Consider the following 20235-nt stretch of genomic DNA (forward strand, 5'->3'; position numbering starts at 1 on the left):
GTTATGAATTTAAAAAAAACTTTAAAATTTGTGCATCATTGTTGATACTTGAATTTTTAAACCTTACTTTTATGTAATCTCTGATGCTTATGTTTATAAAAGTTAAATAAAATTTTGCTAACATATCCTTTAAAAATAGCAGTGTTTAATGTGTAACACTGTGAATATAGTAATTATTAACATTATTGTGATAAATATTTGTTTTGCATATTCAACTGCCAATATTTTCCTACATGGTTCATTGTTATAAAAATTTTGTAATGTGCTTTTTTCTGTATAAATAAGAGTATTTGTGTCTCAAGACTGTGGTATTTGAAGTGTTAAGTTTTGTAGTATGCTTTTTACTCTATTTACTTTTTATTTCTTTTTACTAAGTGGATTTGGCGTTCTCTCCAATCTAATCTATCTGTATCTGAATATTAGCAGGAATTATAACTAGCTGTTGTAATCGTAAAGTGAGATGAATGTAGTTCTTCGGATTTTATGACTAGCTGCGTGTCGTTTTAGTTTCCTCTGTTCCTTGCTGTGGTCTGAGGTGGCCGACAGCGCGACAACATTTGTGTGCTAATTTTCTGCTCTAGTCCACAACGCTTTACATTACATATCGTCACCATATTTAAGTTGATATGCCTAAAAAGAACAAGCTAAAGCCCTTCTTACCTACAGCCATGTAATCATAGAACATTTTGTAAAATAAAACAAAGTAAGAGTTTTTTTTTCCGGTTTATTGTTTTATTTTTAAAGAGAATAAAAAAATTTTAAACATTAGAAATGACATAGAATTTCACTGAACAACATGCTAGGAATTGAACAATGATTGATATACGACATATTGTTGTCTACAAATAAATTGTTCAGATTGCCTGATACAAGCATGTTACATTGATGAAAAAAAAATGAAGCATTCACGCTTCTTTTCAATAGACCTGTAGAAATCGGCCGTGCACTGGCCCAGACAATCCTGGACAACTGTGTGCATACGTTGCTCTAAGGGAAGGAGCAACCGGGGTGACGGAAACGGAGGGAAGAATTTAGTCCAACTCCGTCTCCTCGCTTCTAATGAACCTTTCATATGCTACCTACTCTCTCAGGTTCCTACAAAACCAGAGCGTATTAATGAATAATTAAATGGAATAGCAGTCTCTATACTTCTACAGCCTATTTTTAATCTATGTACATTGGTAGAGGATGAAATAAATCATGGGGAAAAGTCACAAGGATCTATGTTTATTTTAGAAATCTGCTTCAACTTTTTTTTTTAATCTTTTAGTTCTTTGGTACAGGGTCTCGCTATGCAGCTTCGTCTCATAATGACCCTCCTGTCTCAGCCTCGACAGTGCTGGATTACAGACCTGCACCTCCAAACCTGGTTTCAGTGGCCAGCTCAGCACAGGGCCCTTGTGGCATGTGGTACCGGGAATCCAACCCAGGAGGTCCTTACTTTTGTCAGGCAGGCATTTAGACCGCTGAGCTATCTCCCCGGCCCTGATACGGCCTTTATTTTTTAGATTACTTTTACATTTACAGTGGCCTCTGATACTAATGGGACCAGATGATTCCTTCTGTCCCTGTCTCTGCCTTCAAGGAAACCTCAGCTCTCGATCCGCTTAGTGCTCCATCCTGGTCTGCTCCTCCGACCTTTTGTTCTTCAGTGTGCACTGCACTGGTTTGCTATATTAGTCCTTCTTGCTGCTCTGTCCTCTTTGGACCCCTCTCCTTCTGCCTTCTGTAGTGTTTCTTTCCACACCCTGCCCTTCTCTACCCAGATTCTCTGCTGTATCCCTTCCTGGCCTGGCCTCAGTCCCCCATCCTTCGTAAACTTCCATCCCGGGGGGTCTCAGCGCTTCCCCTGCCTCCCACAGGGCCCACACCCTGATGCCTGCACCTCGCTCTTCGCAAGGCCCTGCTGACTGTTCTGCATCCTACGTGTGCATGCAGACAGTTCAGCGGGCACCTCCATCTGGAATTCTAACAGACGTCTATACCACACGTGTCCGCTTCACACGCTTGATGTGAAAGCCGTCCTCCACTGCTCAGTGTCTCCTAAACAGCATTTCCCACATCAGTATTCACTTTGTGGTCCAGAAGTTAGACAAGACTTAGGCCCGTGATTACGCCGTCTCTCACAGTGCCTGCATTACTTGATGCACCAACCGCACGCACATCAGTTTAATAGCCTAGGAGTTATCTTTTTATTTTTCTTTTCAAACTTTTATTGATAAACATATAGCAATGAGACAGTTTCAAATCAAATCGAAAGTACAGTTTCAACAAATAATACACTGCATATATTCTTCTTAGTGGTTAATTGCTGTACAAGATGCAGACTTGAGATCCTATTTACAAACACCATTAGAACAAATCATTCTATTCATTAAGAGAATGCAACTATATATCTATCCCAACCACTTTGAATACACAGATACAAAATGGACATTCATAGTTATATCCCATTTTTTTAAAGTTCCGTTATTGAATATTATAGGTGTGTAAACTCAGCAAAATATTCTAAAAGAGTCCAGTAGTCCATAATAGCATTGGGTCTTCTCTTTAACTAGCAATGTCAGAAATTATTGACCTGAGTCCCCCACAGCTCAGCATAACAGCATGGCTTTACTTCCTATATTTCATCTTCATACTTTTCTACTGGATGATTAAGACCAAGGTAAAGCAGGACCTGTGCAACAAGAGTTGTAGCTTTTGGGTCTGATAAGGTCAGTGAAATCCCCTCAGGATTTATCCTGAGATCCTGTACCTCAGATTGTAGAACCTTTGTCAGTGTCAGCCATGTGGATGAGTCACGGCCAATGCTTGGCCAATGTGCTGTCTGTGAAAGCCTGAGAGAGTGTCTTCTCCCCATGTGACTCTCCTTAGCCACACTCTATGTCATCGATCACTTTCCTCTTTGGCCCCATAATCTTCTTGATCAGAAAATTTGGGACACTAACAATAAGCCTAGGAGTTATCTGGTGTTCTCCGTGGTTGACTCTTTTTTAAAAAATATTTTTATTGGGAAACAAATAGCAAAGAGACAGTTTTGCAACCTATTACTAGTACATTTTAATAATTAATACATTGCATATTGTTGTCTTAGTGGTTATTCATTTTACAAGACGCAGACCTGATAACCTGTCTCAGACACTATTAGAACAAACCTCTCTATTCATTGAATTAAGAGAGTGGAGTTGTATATCTATCCTAGCTATTTTGAGTATACAGATACAAAATGGTCATTGATTTGTGTCCCTTTTTTTGGTTAGCTTTTTCACAGAAGGGTATTCTACTGTCATTTAAATACTGTAGGTGCAGGAATTCAGGCTCTTTTTTCATTGTGGAGATTCTGCTTTCATTTTGCCCGGTGAAGAACCTTCCCTGACTTCTTCTCTAAACTCTAGTTCCATCTTTCAAAACCATCACTATCCACCTAACCACTTTTCTAAAATTCGTCGTGTTGTTTTATATCAGAATAATGACTTATTTATCCACTCATTTAGTTCCATGTATGCCATTAGAAGGTAAGCTCTACGTAGACAAGTCTTCAAACATATTCCTTCCTAGGTCTAAAGCATTTTAAAAAGTTTGACACTTCATAAATATTAAATACAAAACTGTTTACCAAGTGACTATATAAATGCTGATAGGGAAAATGTATATCTTTTCTTACAAGCAAACAAAATTATGAAATATTTATAAGTTATAGAAACACAATGCTAAACTATTTAAAGTTTATTTAAATATTCATTACTAAAATTTCCAAAGTCCTAAAATACTATGCATTCTAATAGTTTATTTCAGGGAAAACATAATTTTCTCTTTGAAGACAGTATAATCAAAAGGAAGGGTTTTTCATAATTTTGGTATATTAATCACCAATGTTCCTCCCTTCTTCGAAGGGAGACTGGAAATTTGAAAATATTGCTTAATCTAATTGTATTTCTAGAATATGCACATATTTTTATAAGGATTACTTCTAAGAATCATAATGTTTAATTTATCCCAAACAAAAGCCTGACTTGGAAAGATTGCTAGTGGAAGTTTTCTGGTTAATTTTCAATTTTAAGTGACATAAATCATTGCATTTTATTTGAAAACAATTATTGTTTGGTCTACATTTACATATATAGTGTATTTAATAAGGTTGTTTCAAGAAATACTTAGGGATTTGATATTACAACAGTTCTTTATTTTCTTGTTAAATTTTTAACATAAAGCATATGAACAAACACAAGCATTGTTTTCGCAAAAGCACTGCAAAGTTATTAAGCAGAAATAAATCGATTACATTTTATACAGTCTAGCTCAGCCAGAAGTACTGCTAGAATGCACTATTAGAAACAAGGAAATTGATTTATTAAAAAACAAAGAAACAGAAGAATACAAATATGTATGAAAAATAAAAGGAAGAAATTATAAAATTGCATAAAATTTAATCTCTGCATCTAAATTGTTTCCTTAATTTGTGTCAAGAAACTTAAATTGAAGAATATTACACATACAATGTTAATAATGTATAAATTTAAATGTGTAATAAAAATAGAGTGTGTGGAAAATTTGCTTCAGTCTGTTTACATTTCCTTTGTTTATACAGGTATTTTTTCTGATTTAGGTGCAAAGTAGAAAATAGTTTGTCATTTGTTCTTAGACATTGGCTTTTATGGTTGGAAACATGATAGTTTTTCAATAAATAGTTTTTGAATGCTGTTAAAATCAGATCAACTATTTGTATTTTTCTGTGATCATAAAAACCTAAAACTATAAGAGACAAACTCACTACTTGCCTATATGAAACACGTAAGCACCCGCTGTAGGTCTCACAAAGCAGGGTTCTACTTCTACTCCTGAAACCAGAATTCAGCTTTAAAGTTATGATAGTTCATGTAAAATGGTCAAAAATATGATTCAATTTGAATGGGAAAGGTTAACATGCTTCAATATTTTATGTCTTTTAGTTTTGCTTTGTTTTTTCTTTGGCTTGTCTTAATGAAAGGAATGATTTGTCCTCTTTTTTATTGAAATACTGTTTTAGTAATGCAAAGTGAAATCATAATGTTTTATTTTAAAATTAAAAATGAATTTAAAATAGCAAATGAATTACATGTGGGAAATCAGAAATCCTTCAATAAGTCAATTGGGATTGAAGTTTTGAATTTTAATAGGTTGTGCGTGTTTTAATCATAAAATCAAAATTCCAAGCACCATCCATGCCTTTCCACCGATCAAGCATGAAGAACCTGAGCATGTAAATTTGATTAATAGTCAGTCTCCATTTTTATTGGTCATCACATTTGAGGGTTTTTCTAAAGATCTTCAGCCACATTTATTCACATAATCATGTTGGCTAAGCCAGCAGCTGAACGGAGAATCTCGCCCTCATGTAATCTTTTAAGAGTGCATTTCAACAAAAGCTTTGTCAGACCCCGAGGAAGGATTCTAAGATCTTCTTCCAAGGAATCGCCAACCCAGTTAGACAACCAGAAGGGGAGGCACTGCGAGGCACAAGTGCAAATCTCTACGGGGCAAGCCTGGAAAGGGATGCATTTTCACTTTGCTTGTAGAGAAATTTATTTCCGTAAATTGCAAGGATGCCTATTAAATCAGGCCTAGTCTTTCAGCTGATGCTGACGTGTGGATGACCAGTCTATGGCGCATGTACTCTTAGCCCTTTCATTCTCTTTCGTGCTGAATAATTTGCATTTCCGAAGACTTCTTTTCTCTCTGGCCTTTTAAAGTAATAGTTTCTAAATTTTCTTCACTGTTAGTCTCACAAACAAAAAGTAAACCCTTATTACTACTTGTTGTTGAAATTAAACAAACTTCTACAGTTAATATAAGTAAAATAATAATAATACAAAATGAAAAGCAATGAAAGAATAGTCAACAATAAAGCAGACAATGAATAATTGTCTTTGTTCTCTTGGAGTACATTGCTATTGTCATCCTTTCCCTCTTCCAAGTTCTCTCATCTCCCCTTCATATTGCAAAATCTTAGCACCTCAGTTTTAAATTTTATTCAGTGCCAAATTCGCATTCGTGGGAGTGGTCCAGGCCAATAAGGTTTTGAAGCCTATTTAAGTGTAAGTATCCTTATCTTTATTTTATCAAATATCTCTTAAAACAGAAGTTGTTTTGTCTCCAAAATCACTAAATCATTGATTTGGTTTTCTGTCTACAATTTAATTTATTTTTTATTCTTTCTTAATCACTTTCATCAATGAAAACTACCTTCTGCATACATCTCCTCATCTTTCAACATTCTACAATTTATTCATTCAAACTCTAAATTTTCTAATCTAGTTAGCTAATTTATCTAAGGCAAAGCTGACAGGAAATAGCTTGGATTCATGTTACTGTAAAGGCACTAGTTGCAACAACGACCCACATAGGCTTTCAAGATTTCCTGCGTTGCAATAATAATTCAAGCATTCTTCATCTGTTCAGGATACTCCTCTAACTATCCTGTTCTTTTCAATAAACATGCAGACTTTGTAGAGAAAATAGAAAAGATAAATTTCCCCTCTTTTCTCAACCGCAACACTACTCTGAATTCGTTTTCTGTCCTGTTTTCTCTCCAGTCTCAACGCAGAAAATGTCTCCATCTTCCCTTTGTTCCCGGAAACCTCCCACAGTCACGCAAGTTTTCCTACACCACAGGAAGACTCTTTGTACTACATAACTTATCAAAATCTCTAAAGGAGTACGTGTTTCCTATAATAATAAAACAATGAGGACAAAAATAATAAAAACCGTCATATTCATTCTTCATTTAGTAATAACATTAAGTATTCTCTTATGTTTTCAACAACATACTAGTCTAAAGAAATTTTCAACATACTTTCTTTTTTTACCCAACTATTAATGCATTCCTGAATGGTTACATTGCTCTTTTTTAATTTGAACACAACTCTTCCTGGTGGCACCTGTATGTCCACGTCAAAAAATTCAATGTCCTTTTATATATCTTTTCAATGCTTTGTGGTTTTTAAACAGCATTTATCATTTCAAGTCTCAATTTGTGACACTCCCAGGACTCTCTTGACCACCATTCTCTTGTTTTAACATCTGATTTTTATTTGACTGTCTAAAGAGACACCAGACGGGGCACTCCTGGAGGTGGTGCCAGGGAGCTACATCAGCAGTAGTATTTCTGACAGTGTTGTCTTTAAACTTTTCTGTTCCAACTATGATAACATCAACAAATGGAAGCAGAAAACCTAAGAAAGGTGTTCTTTAGGTATGGCTTCATCCATTTCTACACAGCATCCCAACCGAAGAGCTAGGTTCATTTCTTCCATCTTTTGTCATACCTTCCTTCTTCTTTGCCATTTAGAAGTTAGTCGTGACAACTCAAGAAAGATTTCCTAAAGCCAATTCCGCATATGTCAGTCACCTTAATGTAATTACCACCAACTCCATTCTCTGTAATTTACTTGTTGTCTGATAATCCTGTACTAAAATTCCAGGAAATAAGGAAAGAAAAATTGGAAGATCACCAGGAAATATGACGTGTAAAATCAAAAGAAGCTAAACTAAGTTTCTGAATAAATTTTCAATGGTATACTTATGGCTCTTCAGGTTTCCAACTAAATGGACTTTGAACAAATGACCATGAATTATACTTTCTTGAGAAGCTGGATAAAAATAGCAGTAGTTGGCCAGGAATACAGCACAACTGTAGGGTACTTGCCTACCAAGAACAAGGTGCCGAGTTAGATTTCTGGTACACACAAAAAATTGAAATAATAATAAAAAAAATAATAATGCTTTTCTCCTCCCTTTGAAGGGGTTATTTTATTTTTATTATTCCATAGTTTTGGAATAAGTAGTATATACAACTATTTTAAATTAAGATTGTGGGTGATTTTTCATGAAATCTCTTTGGTATTTAAATTTGAGAATTAGTTTAAAATTATTTTAAGCTCAACTTATACGGAAAAGACCAGTAGAACATTGTGATAGTTCCTTAATTTTGGAATTTGGAGTGATCTCACTTCCTGTAATATAAAGATACTAGAGATTTTGACAAAAATGTAAAGGACATTTAACATATAAGAAAGAGATTCAGATTAGAAATCTAAAATACCGAATATGGTTGCTTAAACATAACAGTACAAGGGTCAGTACATTAAAATGGACATAAACCATCACAAAGTAGGAGTATTTTCACCAGAAGAGAGACTATTATGAGAAGGGGGTGCATAGAGACTATTATGAGAAGGGGGTGCATAGAGTAGATTTGAAGGTGTCTATCCTAGTTTTATGTTTTGGTTTACAAGGTGCCTACAGTGGTAACTCCTTTGCACTTTCCTTAGAATTTTTTTTTTTTTTTTCCAGAACCAGGGATTGAACTCAGGCTTGCTAGGGAAGTGCATATTCAAGTGAGCCATCCCCCCGGCCCCATCCTTATAATTTTTTATGTTTTATATTTTTATGATATGTACTTTGAAAACATTTTTTTAAACAATTGAATGATTGGACACTCAGAAGTCTTGCAGTAGAAAACACGCAATGAATTTGTAAGGAAACTTATAGTTCTGAAGAACATAATTTTGATTAAAAATGAATATTTGAAAAATAATATTTCAATTTTGCTGTTTTATTAAATTTATATTCTTTTAAATTTTCATATTTATTAATAATAACTGTTTTCAAAATATTATGATCTGATTGATTTTAGTTTTTATAAATATCTGATTTATTTTAATATATTTCTTATTGTTTTATTATTTTGATTTTTGGAGACAAGTCTATTTAGTGCAGGCTGATCATAAACTTACCAGGTAGCCCAGGCTGACCTCAAACTCAAAGAGCCTCCTACCTCAGCCTCCTGAGTGCAGGAATTTCAGGCATGCACCTGGCTTCTATGTTATTTAACAGCATGATGTTCTTGGTTTCTTTGATAATTGCAATTTATGTTTACTTTTTATTCAAAATACCTAAGATTCTTATTCTTTCAATATTTTGCAACTGTAAGAAAGAAAATTTAAATTTTAAATAATTAATACCTATAAACTGATAAAAGAAATGGTTTCAGTAGAACTATTCTGGGAATGTAATGCATCATGGGTTCAATATCAGTGTTAAAATCTTTCTATAAATGCTAGTAATTAAAAGCTTCAGTAATAATTATTGAATATAGAGCATACGGTTATATTATTATTTAAAATTTGTTTTTTATTTTTTATTTATTTTTTGTCTATCACAAATGTTTTATTTTTATTTTGTGGAAAAAAGTAAAAATTTTATATGATGATAAGAAAATAAAAATATTTACTACATTCAATTAGTATCTTTAAAGTAGTTACTTAGAGTACAAGATATGGGCATGAAGATCTACAATCAGTATTAGCACAATTCTTTCTTTTCTATGAACTAACAAACACTAATAGTATAAAAAATTGCATTATTTTTTCTTTATATTTTTTCTTTTTTAAAATGATTTTATTCAGAAACAAATATCAATGAGACAGTTTCAAACTGATTACTGGCACATTTACAGTGATTAATACATTGCATATTGATGTCACAGTGGTTATTCATTGTAAAAGATGTAGACATGGTATCCTGTCTCAAACACTATTATAACAAACCACTCTGTTCATTGAATTAAGAGAGTGCAGATGTATATCTTTCCTATTTTGAGTATACAGATACAAAAGGGTTGTTCAATTCTATTCCACTTTTTTGGTTAATTTTGTCAGAGAAGGGCATTCCATTGTCATTTAAATATTGTATGTGCTTGAATTCAGCAGAATCTCCCAATAGAGTCCAGTAGTTCATAATAGTAGTGGATTTTCCATAAGACTGGCAATGTCCAAAGTTGTTGACTTGAGCTCTTTACAGCTCGGTATATTAATGTGGATTTACTTTTCATACCTTGTTTTCATATTTTCTGTTGAATGGTTAAGACTAAGATAAAGCAAGACCTGTATAACAAGAAATGTAACTTTTGTATCTGATAAGGTCAGTCAAATCCCCTCAGGATTTAACCTGAAACCCTATACTGCAGTTCGGAGATCCTTTGTCAGTGTCAGCCATGTGGATGAGTCACAGCCATTGCTTGACCAATTTGCTCTCTGTGAAAGCTTGAGAGAATGTTTTCTCTCCATGTGACACTCCTTAGACACACTCTACACCATCGATCACATTCCTCCGTGGCTCCATAATCTCCTTAATCAGAAAAGTTGGGACACAATGAGTTATATAATGTTACAGTATAGGTTCTCCTATGTCCTGAGTCCTTACTGACTTTGAAAGACTAGGGCCAAAATGTTGGTTGTCCTTGAAGCCCTACTTTTTCTCTGATTTTTGGTCTGCAAACTTAGGTTGTTAACCCTGCAGAAGGGAAGCTTATTTTTACCCTACAACATATGCAGTTGGGTTTAGCCTAGCTATCTGTCTGAATATCAAACATCTTAGGCATAACATGGAACAGGTATTTTCCATCAAGTATTGATATGTTAAACTTTAAGTCCCTGCAGAATATGAAGACAAAAATTTAAAAAATGAAAAAATTCAAAAAATATGAATAAACAATTACTTAATTTTTCACAAAAATTAATAAGTCTAATCATATACAGCATTGTAGCAAGACTGTCCTGTGACTTTTTTTCTTATCTCTTGTTTTTATTTATTGACCTTTTTTTTTTTTTTAAAAAAAAGACATTTACTTGAGAGACAGTATGGCAGCAATTGGTGTGTCATGACAAGCAGTACGTACTTAGAAGACCAGAATGGCAGGCACTCCAAGCGTGACCGTGCCATTACACATTGCTGTCTTCAGTGCAGCTGCTCAGTAAACAGTTAGTAACATTTGCTGAATAATTTGTTTTTTTTAAAAAAAAAAATTATTCAGCAAATGTTACTGAGTGTATAAATCAAAACACTTAATATTAGAATCAAATGAAACTTAATGTTAAGGACTTCCAAAATTAGAAATTTTATGTATTGCAATCAAATTAAGACATTGTGAACAAATAAATTCCTTTAACACACTGTATTCTCAATATTGGCATTTGCTAAACCCTTATGTTTACTCTTCCATTGTACATTTGTTTACAGAGGCTAATATCAGAAATGAAGAAAATTGCTTAGAGTTTTGGAACACTTTCAAGTAGATATAAAGATTAAATTTCTTTCCCATGGGTGTGGAGTATGTATTACATTTTCAGCTGGTTAATCCTTCTAATCTTTTACCCTATCTCATTTCCCAGAAAAAAATAAAGAAGCTTGTTAAAAGAAGATAAGAAGTTATCTCCTTACTGATAGCTAATTCTGAGTTTGGTAAAAAGAAAAGCCTTATTTTAGTGAAAGTTTCCTATAAATTAATTTAGATGTAAAAATTCACTTAATGAAAGCAAGATGAGTCTGGAGATTAGCACTGAAGGAACCTCACCAGGATTCCCCAGTTTACTCAGGTGGAGGCTGCTGTTCGTGAAATTAGGATCTTTTACACTTGCATCTCCCAGAAGGCTCATTAATATTGCTTAGAGAAAAGTTGTCTCCTTTTTACTGATTTCCAATAAAGCTTACAGTTGCATACATATAAGTCATTTATTGCAAACAAGAGGTGAAGTATTTTGGGGTAGATTTCTATAGATCAGTAATTCTTAAATATTTGTGGGTTATAAATGTCAAATTATGATGCAATAAAAATGTGATTCTTTGCCTAAAATAGTAGCAGCCAACAATAATATGTATAATATATGAAATCTGATGGCCTTCCAAAGGATTTTTGCTATGTAAGGTTCATAATAAACATACCATGAAAAAAATTCAGTCAAAAAAATTAAAGCTTTAAAGTAAACCAAAGCACGTATTAACATTTGAGCAGTTTTGTCTTCCTTTATAAGAGAGGTTATACCATAGTGTTAATTTCAACAATTTCCTGAAAACCAATTTTCATACAGATCAAAGGAAAATGTACCCAAAGTGGAGATTTATTTATTTCAACTTATTTAATGTCACTATTTCCCTTGGGCTTTCAATGTGCACAGATATTACTAGGAACGCAATCTCAAAGATAAACAACAGGAAATCAAAGCAGTCATATGAATTTTCCAGAAATGAATAAGAGCAGCATTCTAACCCATCTGTTGCTTATCTCGTGAGAATATGCCAAACAAAAATGAAAACCAATACCAAACCGGCATTGTACTTCATTTTGAAAATGGCAACTAGCCAGACTCTGATAGTTGAAGAAAAAAATCGTATCAGATTGACCGTAAATTAGAAGAGTTTATGTTGCCATTAATTCTTGATTTTCCTAACTGGTAGGAAGATTCAGTAAAGCAGCACATCAAAGTCCTGTTCACCTTCTGAATTTTCTTTCCTCTGTTGCAAAGTCCAGGTATCCAGAAGCTGTGTTGTCAGAGCTTTTTCAGTTCCTGCTTGTGGATGAACCTCACTGAACTTAGATCTCCATGTTTTGGGCCATCAAAGTGACTGCACGTTACTCTAATTCAAAGCTTCATTGAAGAGGTAGAGAGAGCTTCTGGCATTTTTTTTACTACTAACAATCCTGAGGCTTATGGTATAGTAAAACTCTGTCTGGCTTTTCTTGAACTCAGATTATAGCAAACTAAAAGAGAATATCTAGACACAGCTGCTGTGAAGATGCCTGTATCAGTGATTTCTGAACTCATTGGTTAGGGAAAGAGATCATAATTCCCAGTTCTCTTGGTGGGTCAGTTCTGGGATCTACTTGAAGAGAATTCATGTATTGCAGCCTAGAGCCACTCTAGAATAATAAGACAAGGAATATCCCAGCCATGATTCAACTTGAACCACTCTGAAAGAAATACAAATTTAGAAAACATTCTTCATCAGATAGGAAGAGGGCCATGTTAGGTGATTTATTCATAAAGCTTTCAACTGTGACTTTCAACTAGTCTAGCAAGATTATGCACTGTTCTTTAAACGTCTTATGTTTCTTGCCATGTGAAATGTGTGCCAAACGATTTTGTCTCTTTTCATAACCTTCATTTGAGTAATAGTTTAATCAATTTTCACTTGTATCTTCAGAAACAAAGTCAAATCAATGAAATAAATAATGTAAATAAAGAGAACAACCAAGTAAAAGTGACACTAGAAAAAATGACTAATGGCATGAGTCATAGTGATCAAAATTCCTTACTGTAGCACTCAAACTTTTAGTGACAGTTGTTTCTGCTATTTACTGATTATAGGAGCCTAAATGAGGGCCTGCTAGATAGCTCAGTGGACTAAGATACCCGCTTAGGCAGGAGCAGGGATGGCGATCGATCCCTGGCATGCCGTGCCAGCCCCAACCCCGGGGCATGCTGAGACAGCAACTGAGACTGAGCATGGTGGCATGTGCCTGTAATCCCAGCTCATGGGTGGCTGAATGCAAGTAGATCACTACGAGTCTGATCTATGTGCTGAGATCCTGTAGACCCTGTGGACCCTTTACTAAATACTTAAAGGAAAAAAAAGCCTCGTCAAAATAAAGGTCAGCAAGAGAGCTCAATAGACTCATTGTCTGCTTAGGAAAGTGCTTGAACTGGGTTTACACTCTGTGCCACCCCACTCCCCGGTTCAAAAGCCAGTCACTGAGTCCAGGCATGATGGTGCAAACCTGTAATCCCAGTGCTGGGAAGGCTGAAAGCAGGAGGATCACTACAAGCCCAAGCTGCATAGTGAGACTCTCTATCAACTGCATAAAAAAAAGAAAAAGAAAATGCAGTGGCTCACAATAGGGCCTTGAAGCACCCGCCTACCTGCTGAACCACTCATAACATTTTTGGCTCACTTGATGACCAACATGCTGTAGCAACTTGTAAATGGCTAAAGCATAATGTATTTTGATGTGAACTTTTTAAATTAAATTCAAACTTCAGTGTTCATTATTTTTTCCCCAAATCTAACAGTTTTCATTTCCTTGCATGTGGACTGTGGTTGATTTGTGTTAGAAATGAGAAATTGTGGGAAAAAAATATCGCATGATATATGAAGCCTAAAAATTTTACAACTTTACTCATTGAAAAAGCAGATGCTAGGGCTGGGGAGACAGCTCATTTGGTCTAAGTCCCTCCCTGGAAGGTGCAAGGACTAGAGTTAAGTCCCTAGAACTGCATGCTGTGCCAGCCTTGGAACCCCAGGCATGCTGTGCCAGCCACTGAAACCGGGCATGGTGGTGCAATCCTGTAATCTCAGTGCTGGGGAGGCTGAGGCAGGATAAGCACTACAATTCTGAGCTGTGTAGTGAGATACTATACCAAAGAAAAAAAGAAAGAAAGAAAGAGAGAGAGAGAGAGAGAGAGAGAGAGAGAGAGAGAGAGAGAGAGAGAAGGGAGGGAGGGAGGGAGGGTGGGAGGGAGGAAGGAAGGAAGGAAGGATGGATGGATAGATAGATAGATAGATAGATAGATAGATAGATAGATAGATAGATCAGGTGTTATTTACTACTGCTTTAGTCGATTGATTGATGATTGATTTCTTGTTCTGATCCTCTGAGTGGACCGGACTCATTACCATGTGATCTGACTGAAGTCCATATGTGGCTGCATCCAGCTGAACGCTGGGACGAGACCTTCATCCTTGTGAACAGTTCCCAGAGTTCTGGGTCTTCCTCTATTGCCTCTAGTCTTGCACAGCTACTGTTGTGCATGCTGGTTCACGTCAGCTGAGGAGTGTCTAGAGCACCCACCCCAGTGTGTGTTTATTGCATGTTTGTTGCCTTTTCCATTGACAACAGCAGGGTTTGTCAAATTCGTAATCCATGGAGCAGAGGACCCAGAGAACCCTAGACACCAGGTAGCACAGTTTATAGAGGGAGAAATTTGAAGAGTGCCCTGTAAAGCTCCATTTCAGTTGTGTTATATTTTCATTATTTTCTATTACTTATGAACGGAAAGAATAGTTAATTCTCATCCAGTTTTTTTCTTTTTCCCATAATTTTAATGAGAAACAAATAGCAATGAGACAGTTTCAAATAAAATTGGTAGGGCAGTTTCAAAAATTAGCACATTGCATACATTCTTCCTGGTGGTTAATTGCTGTACAAGATGCGGACATGATATCCTATTTACCTCATCCAGTTTTAAAACTGGACTCTTTATAAAATTGCAGCTCTGAAAGACTTCTTATGACAAATGGCGTTTTGGCAATTAAGCCTTGAATGGATACAAGGACAGCTACTGGAAAGTGGCAGAAGGTAAGGGAGGGATTTTAGAGCTTAACCATTTTGTGATGCAAGAAATTTAGAGAGGTCTCTGTCACATCTAGCTTTTAAATAAAGAATTTATGGAAAAATAAAAAATAGATACACAAGAAATAAATAGGCAAATGAAAGAGGTATTTCTGCAGCACTAAGAAGTCTATGAGCTGCATCACTGACAGTGGAGTTATCCTGCCGCCGCTGTACACACTCGAGCTGCTCCAAGTGAGAATCATCCCAGGAGGAAAAGTTGTCATGGGAATATTTATAGAAGTCTGTGACTATGCAACGTATAACTGCCTCCACTCCTAGGCACATAGGTCGTGGACAGAGGAAGCCACACAAAGAACTGCTTGGGTAGACTAATGTATACACAGCCAGCAGCAAGTTCATGAGAAAGTGGGGAGCAACAATCTGGTATCAACTATTTCTGCCTGATTTCTTCTGCTGGAGCAAGAACTATCTTGGTGTCAAGAAGACAAGCAAATACCCACCATCGACATGGGGCAGCTTCACGGGTCAGAAAGCAGAGTTCAGACATGCCCAGCAGGGATACAGAGGCAGCAGCAATACTCAGCACGGGGTACTGAAGTATATTTTGAATGTGTGTGTAAATAACTAAATTATGAATAAACTTGAAAGACATTTTTAAGCTGTCTCACAGTTGCTTTCCGTTTCCTTTAATTTATTTGTGTTCCACCAACGCTTTTTAGAAATAATAATAGGGAGCTGGGGAGATAGCTCACTGGTCTAAACTGCTTGGCAAGCACAGAGACCCAGGCTTGAATCCCAGGGCCCCATGCTGTGCTGGCCCCATGCCTAGCTGGCCACCGAAATGGGGAGTGGTGGCGCACGCCTGCAATGCTAGCGGTGGGGAGGCTGAGACAGGAGGAACCCTATAAGTCTGAGCTCTGTAGCAAGAACTTATACCAAATAAATAAATAAATAAAATTTTTAAAGTAATATTTAAATTGTTTCCTTATGTAAGCACATTGACCATGGTATGGTTCATCAGACATAATACTATAAAAGATGCTATACTAATGAGAAAATAAATTCTAAACTTTAAAGTCAATGATATATTTTGTCTACTTATACCAGTGTATTTATCTTGGCTAGTTCTGTCAAAATAGGTTCAAGTTGCTGAAACAGAATGCATTTTACTATAGCTACTTAAATGGTAATTTAGATAATGCTTACCATGAACAAATTAAAGAAATATATGCATATTTATTTCATATGTAACAAATTTAAGAAATAATTATTGTAATTTAAGTTATATAAAGTTCTCAATGTATTAATTATTGAAACTTTCCTATTAATCGGCTTTGAAACTGTCTCATTGCTATTTGTTTCTCAAAAATATTAAAAAATAGTAATAATAAAATAAAGTTCTAAAATGTGGCTAAAGTTAAATGTGCCTCAAATACATTTTTTGTGAGATGTGAATGTCTTTGAATGGATTCTATATGGACGCAGGAACTTTAACATTTCCATGAAATGGTCCCAAATCAGAGAAAGAGTATTATTTTAAGTTATATTCTGTGGAATGCATCACTATCATTCAAAAGCGTGCATTCACTGGTAAGGAATGGAACAAGTTCTTTTTAAATTTTTTTTAAAATGACTTATTTGGTATAGGGTTATGCTATGCAGCTTGGATTCATAGTGATCCTCCTGTCTCAGCGTCCCCAATGCTGGGATTACAGGTGTGCACCACCATGCTGGCTTTGGTGGCCAGCACAGCCTACCTGGAATTGCTCCGGAGCAGGCACAGCATATGAAACTGGTGATTGAACTCAGGTCCTCGTGCTTTCCAGGAAGGCACTTAGATCTCCGAGCTATCACCCCAGCCCCACAGAAGGGCTTGAGAGACAACTTTTCTAGACTATACTGGATGATAAAGTTTTCTTCGAACTTAAATGCCAAAACAGTGATTAGCACAATATATTGAGTTCATTAAATTATTGATACTTCCTGAACTTTATTTGGGCTAATGCATTTAATCCATCCTAAAAGTAGTTCTTAATATGCTAAGCATTAGGCAAATCATTTGATAACAAACTCAGTACTATGTTGGCAAGATGCCTGCATTGAAATTTAGTGACTTTTTCAAGTAAAGAAGAAAGATGTGTAATTAATTAAATCAGAATTAAGTAGTATTTTTGAATCCCAAATAATTAGAGAAGTGTATTTATTTGAATTCTTGTTACTTAGAAACTTTTGCTTGTATCCAATAGCTGGCAACTTATTTTTCCCACTCTTTGGTTGTCTCTTTTCCCTGTTGGTGATTTACTCTGTTGTACTAAGCTTTTTAATATGATGAGATCATAGCTGATTCTTTGTTGTGTATCCCATGTGGTCTGGGTGTTGTTCATAAAGTTTTTCCAGCTGTTCCTCAGACAAAGATTGATATACAGAATATATAAACGACTGAAAAAGATCAAATCCTCTACTTCAAAGACTCAATCCAAAACTGTGCATCTGAGATAAATGCATACTTCTCAGATGAAGTGCAAATAGAAACTAAATAATGGAACAATCTTCAAGTCATTCAAAGGATGCAAATTAAAACAGTATTAATGTTCTATGTCACTCCATAAAGAAGAGTTATTATGAAGAAACTGGCCAATAACTTCTGGACAGGCTACAGAAAAAGAAACCCTTCTCTACTCTTGGTGAAAGTGCAGGCTAGCGCTACCACTGTGGAAACTAATGTAGTGATTTCTCAAAAAACTAAGACTAGAGGTCCCACTTGAGCCAGGTAGTCTCTGTTTTGGTATCTTCGCAAAAGAATTAAAAGTATTATTATACATTTATATATATGCATGCATATTTATAGTAGCACAATTCATAAAAGCTAAATCTTGGAAGCAATCTAAATGCCCATCAACTGATCAATAAATAACAGAGATTTTTTTAATACAAAGTATTCTACTCAAAGTATTCCATTCTATTCTCGGTAAATGGATGCACCAAGATTCTACCTTCTTCAATAAAATAAATCAGACTCATGTGTAAATATTATTTCATTTCTGGTGTTCAAAATTTAAAGTTTAAGTAAGGACCAAAATGTATAATACATATTGTGGAAGAGGAAGAAATTGTTTAAATGTGAAAGGGAACTGGAAGAGGGAAGGGGAAAAGTAAGAAAAGGAAAAAAATACTAAAAAATACTGAAACAAAGATTTGTAAATAAAGTGGAAAGAAAGTTTGAAGGGAGGGTAGGGAAATGGAAAAGAAAAGAATCAAGTTATATCACGCACAAATTTCCTAATATATATGTGATTATTATTTTTTTCTTTAAAATAAATTTTTATTTATTTATTTTATTTTATTTTTTTAAATTTTTTATATGTGATTATTATGTATATCTAAATTTCACCAATAAATTTCATAGCAATGTACAATTTTAATAACAACGTTTACATATTTACTTATTTCTCTGTGGAAGCAACTATACTTTTCAAATTAAGCTCTCCACAGCTGGTGGGAATGCAGACTGATACAACCACTATGGAACTCAGTGTGGAAACTCCTCAAAAAACTAGGACTGGGAATCCCATTCAATCCAGCAATTTCCTTTCTGGGAATTTTCCCAGAAGAACTAAAACCATTGTACCACAATGAGATATGTGCACCCATGTTAACAGCAGCACAATTTGTCGTAGCCAAATCTTGGAAGCAACCAAAATGCCCATCACCTGAGGAATGGATGAAAAAGATGTGGTATTTTTATACAGAGAAGTATTAATCAGCTAAAAGACAAACTACAAGCCTTCATAGGTAAGTGGATGCAACTAGAGGCTACACTCGTAAGTGAAATAATCCAGACTCACATATGTAAATATCATATTGTCTTTCTGGTGTAAGAACCCGAAAGAAGAAATCAGTCTTTTGAAAAATAACAGTTAATGTGTAGAATTTTCACTTTGACTAAATCCTTATGCTGATAGCTGCAATCTAAGCAACGACATTGAGGATAGCAATGTGTAATACAGAAAACAGGCTTGAATACCTGACATCTTTGTCTTTAGATATGTACCGCTCCTAGTGTCATATCAATTATTACTATACTTTTTTTAAAGCAAACTTTTTAAAAACGTTAAAAATAAGAGAGAGACAAGGAGAAAAATTTAAGGTTTCTTGAAAGCAAGTGGTAATATCCAACCATATGTCCAATCTTACATCATGATATCTGCTAATCTGAGCAACAGATTTGACGATAAAATAAATATCAACTACTGTTATTCAGCTATTCTTGGTTTGAAAATCTGTAACGTATGTGCTGTTCTGTGTTGCCCTGTTTCTTTCTTTGCTTCTGGCTTTTGTTCTTCCTTTGATTTTACTTTTCAAAATAAAGTTAAATTTAAAAATGAAACTATTAAAAAAGCTTCTAAAATTAAATAAACTAATCTATATTAAAGTGCAAAATTGAATTTTTAAAAGATTATCTATTTATTATTTTTCTGTTTTTTTTATTTGGTACAAGATCTCGCTACACCGATAAGACTTGTAGTGACCCTGCTGTTTTCAGCCTCCCTAGTGCTGAGATTGCAGGAGTGCGCCACCATGCTCAGTGTGCCTAAAGTCGGAGCAAGTGTAGCAAGCGGTGACAGGTAGCAAACCTGGGTCCTTGCACTTGCCAGGCAGGCACTTAGATCACTGAGCTATCTCCCCAGCCTATAAAATTGAATTTGGTACCGCATTAACAATTTGATGAGACATATTATCAAGAAAGCAATTCAAATTGTTCCATTTATTAAAATAAAGACAGCTTCCTATTTCCTAAGTGTTTTGATTTGATTCATCTTCTTTTTCAGTCTGTAATAGAACTGAAAAATTTAATAATGGTTGTCTATTACCCCAAAATGACTATTAGACTTATCAGGTACTCATTTAACCTAATATCAAGAATATATATTGAGGGGCTGGAGAGATGGCTCAGTGGTCTAAAGCACCTACTTGGAACTAGCTTGGCAAAGCATCAGGGACCGCGGTTCAATCCCCCAGCACCACATGCCAGCCAGCCCCGCCCCCTGGTGGGCTGAGCTGGCCAC

The sequence above is a fragment of the Octodon degus genome, unplaced genomic scaffold (genome assembly GCF_000260255.1).
Source record: "Octodon degus isolate 3935 unplaced genomic scaffold, OctDeg1.0 scaffold00143, whole genome shotgun sequence".
In the NCBI taxonomy this organism is placed as follows: domain Eukaryota; kingdom Metazoa; phylum Chordata; class Mammalia; order Rodentia; family Octodontidae; genus Octodon; species Octodon degus.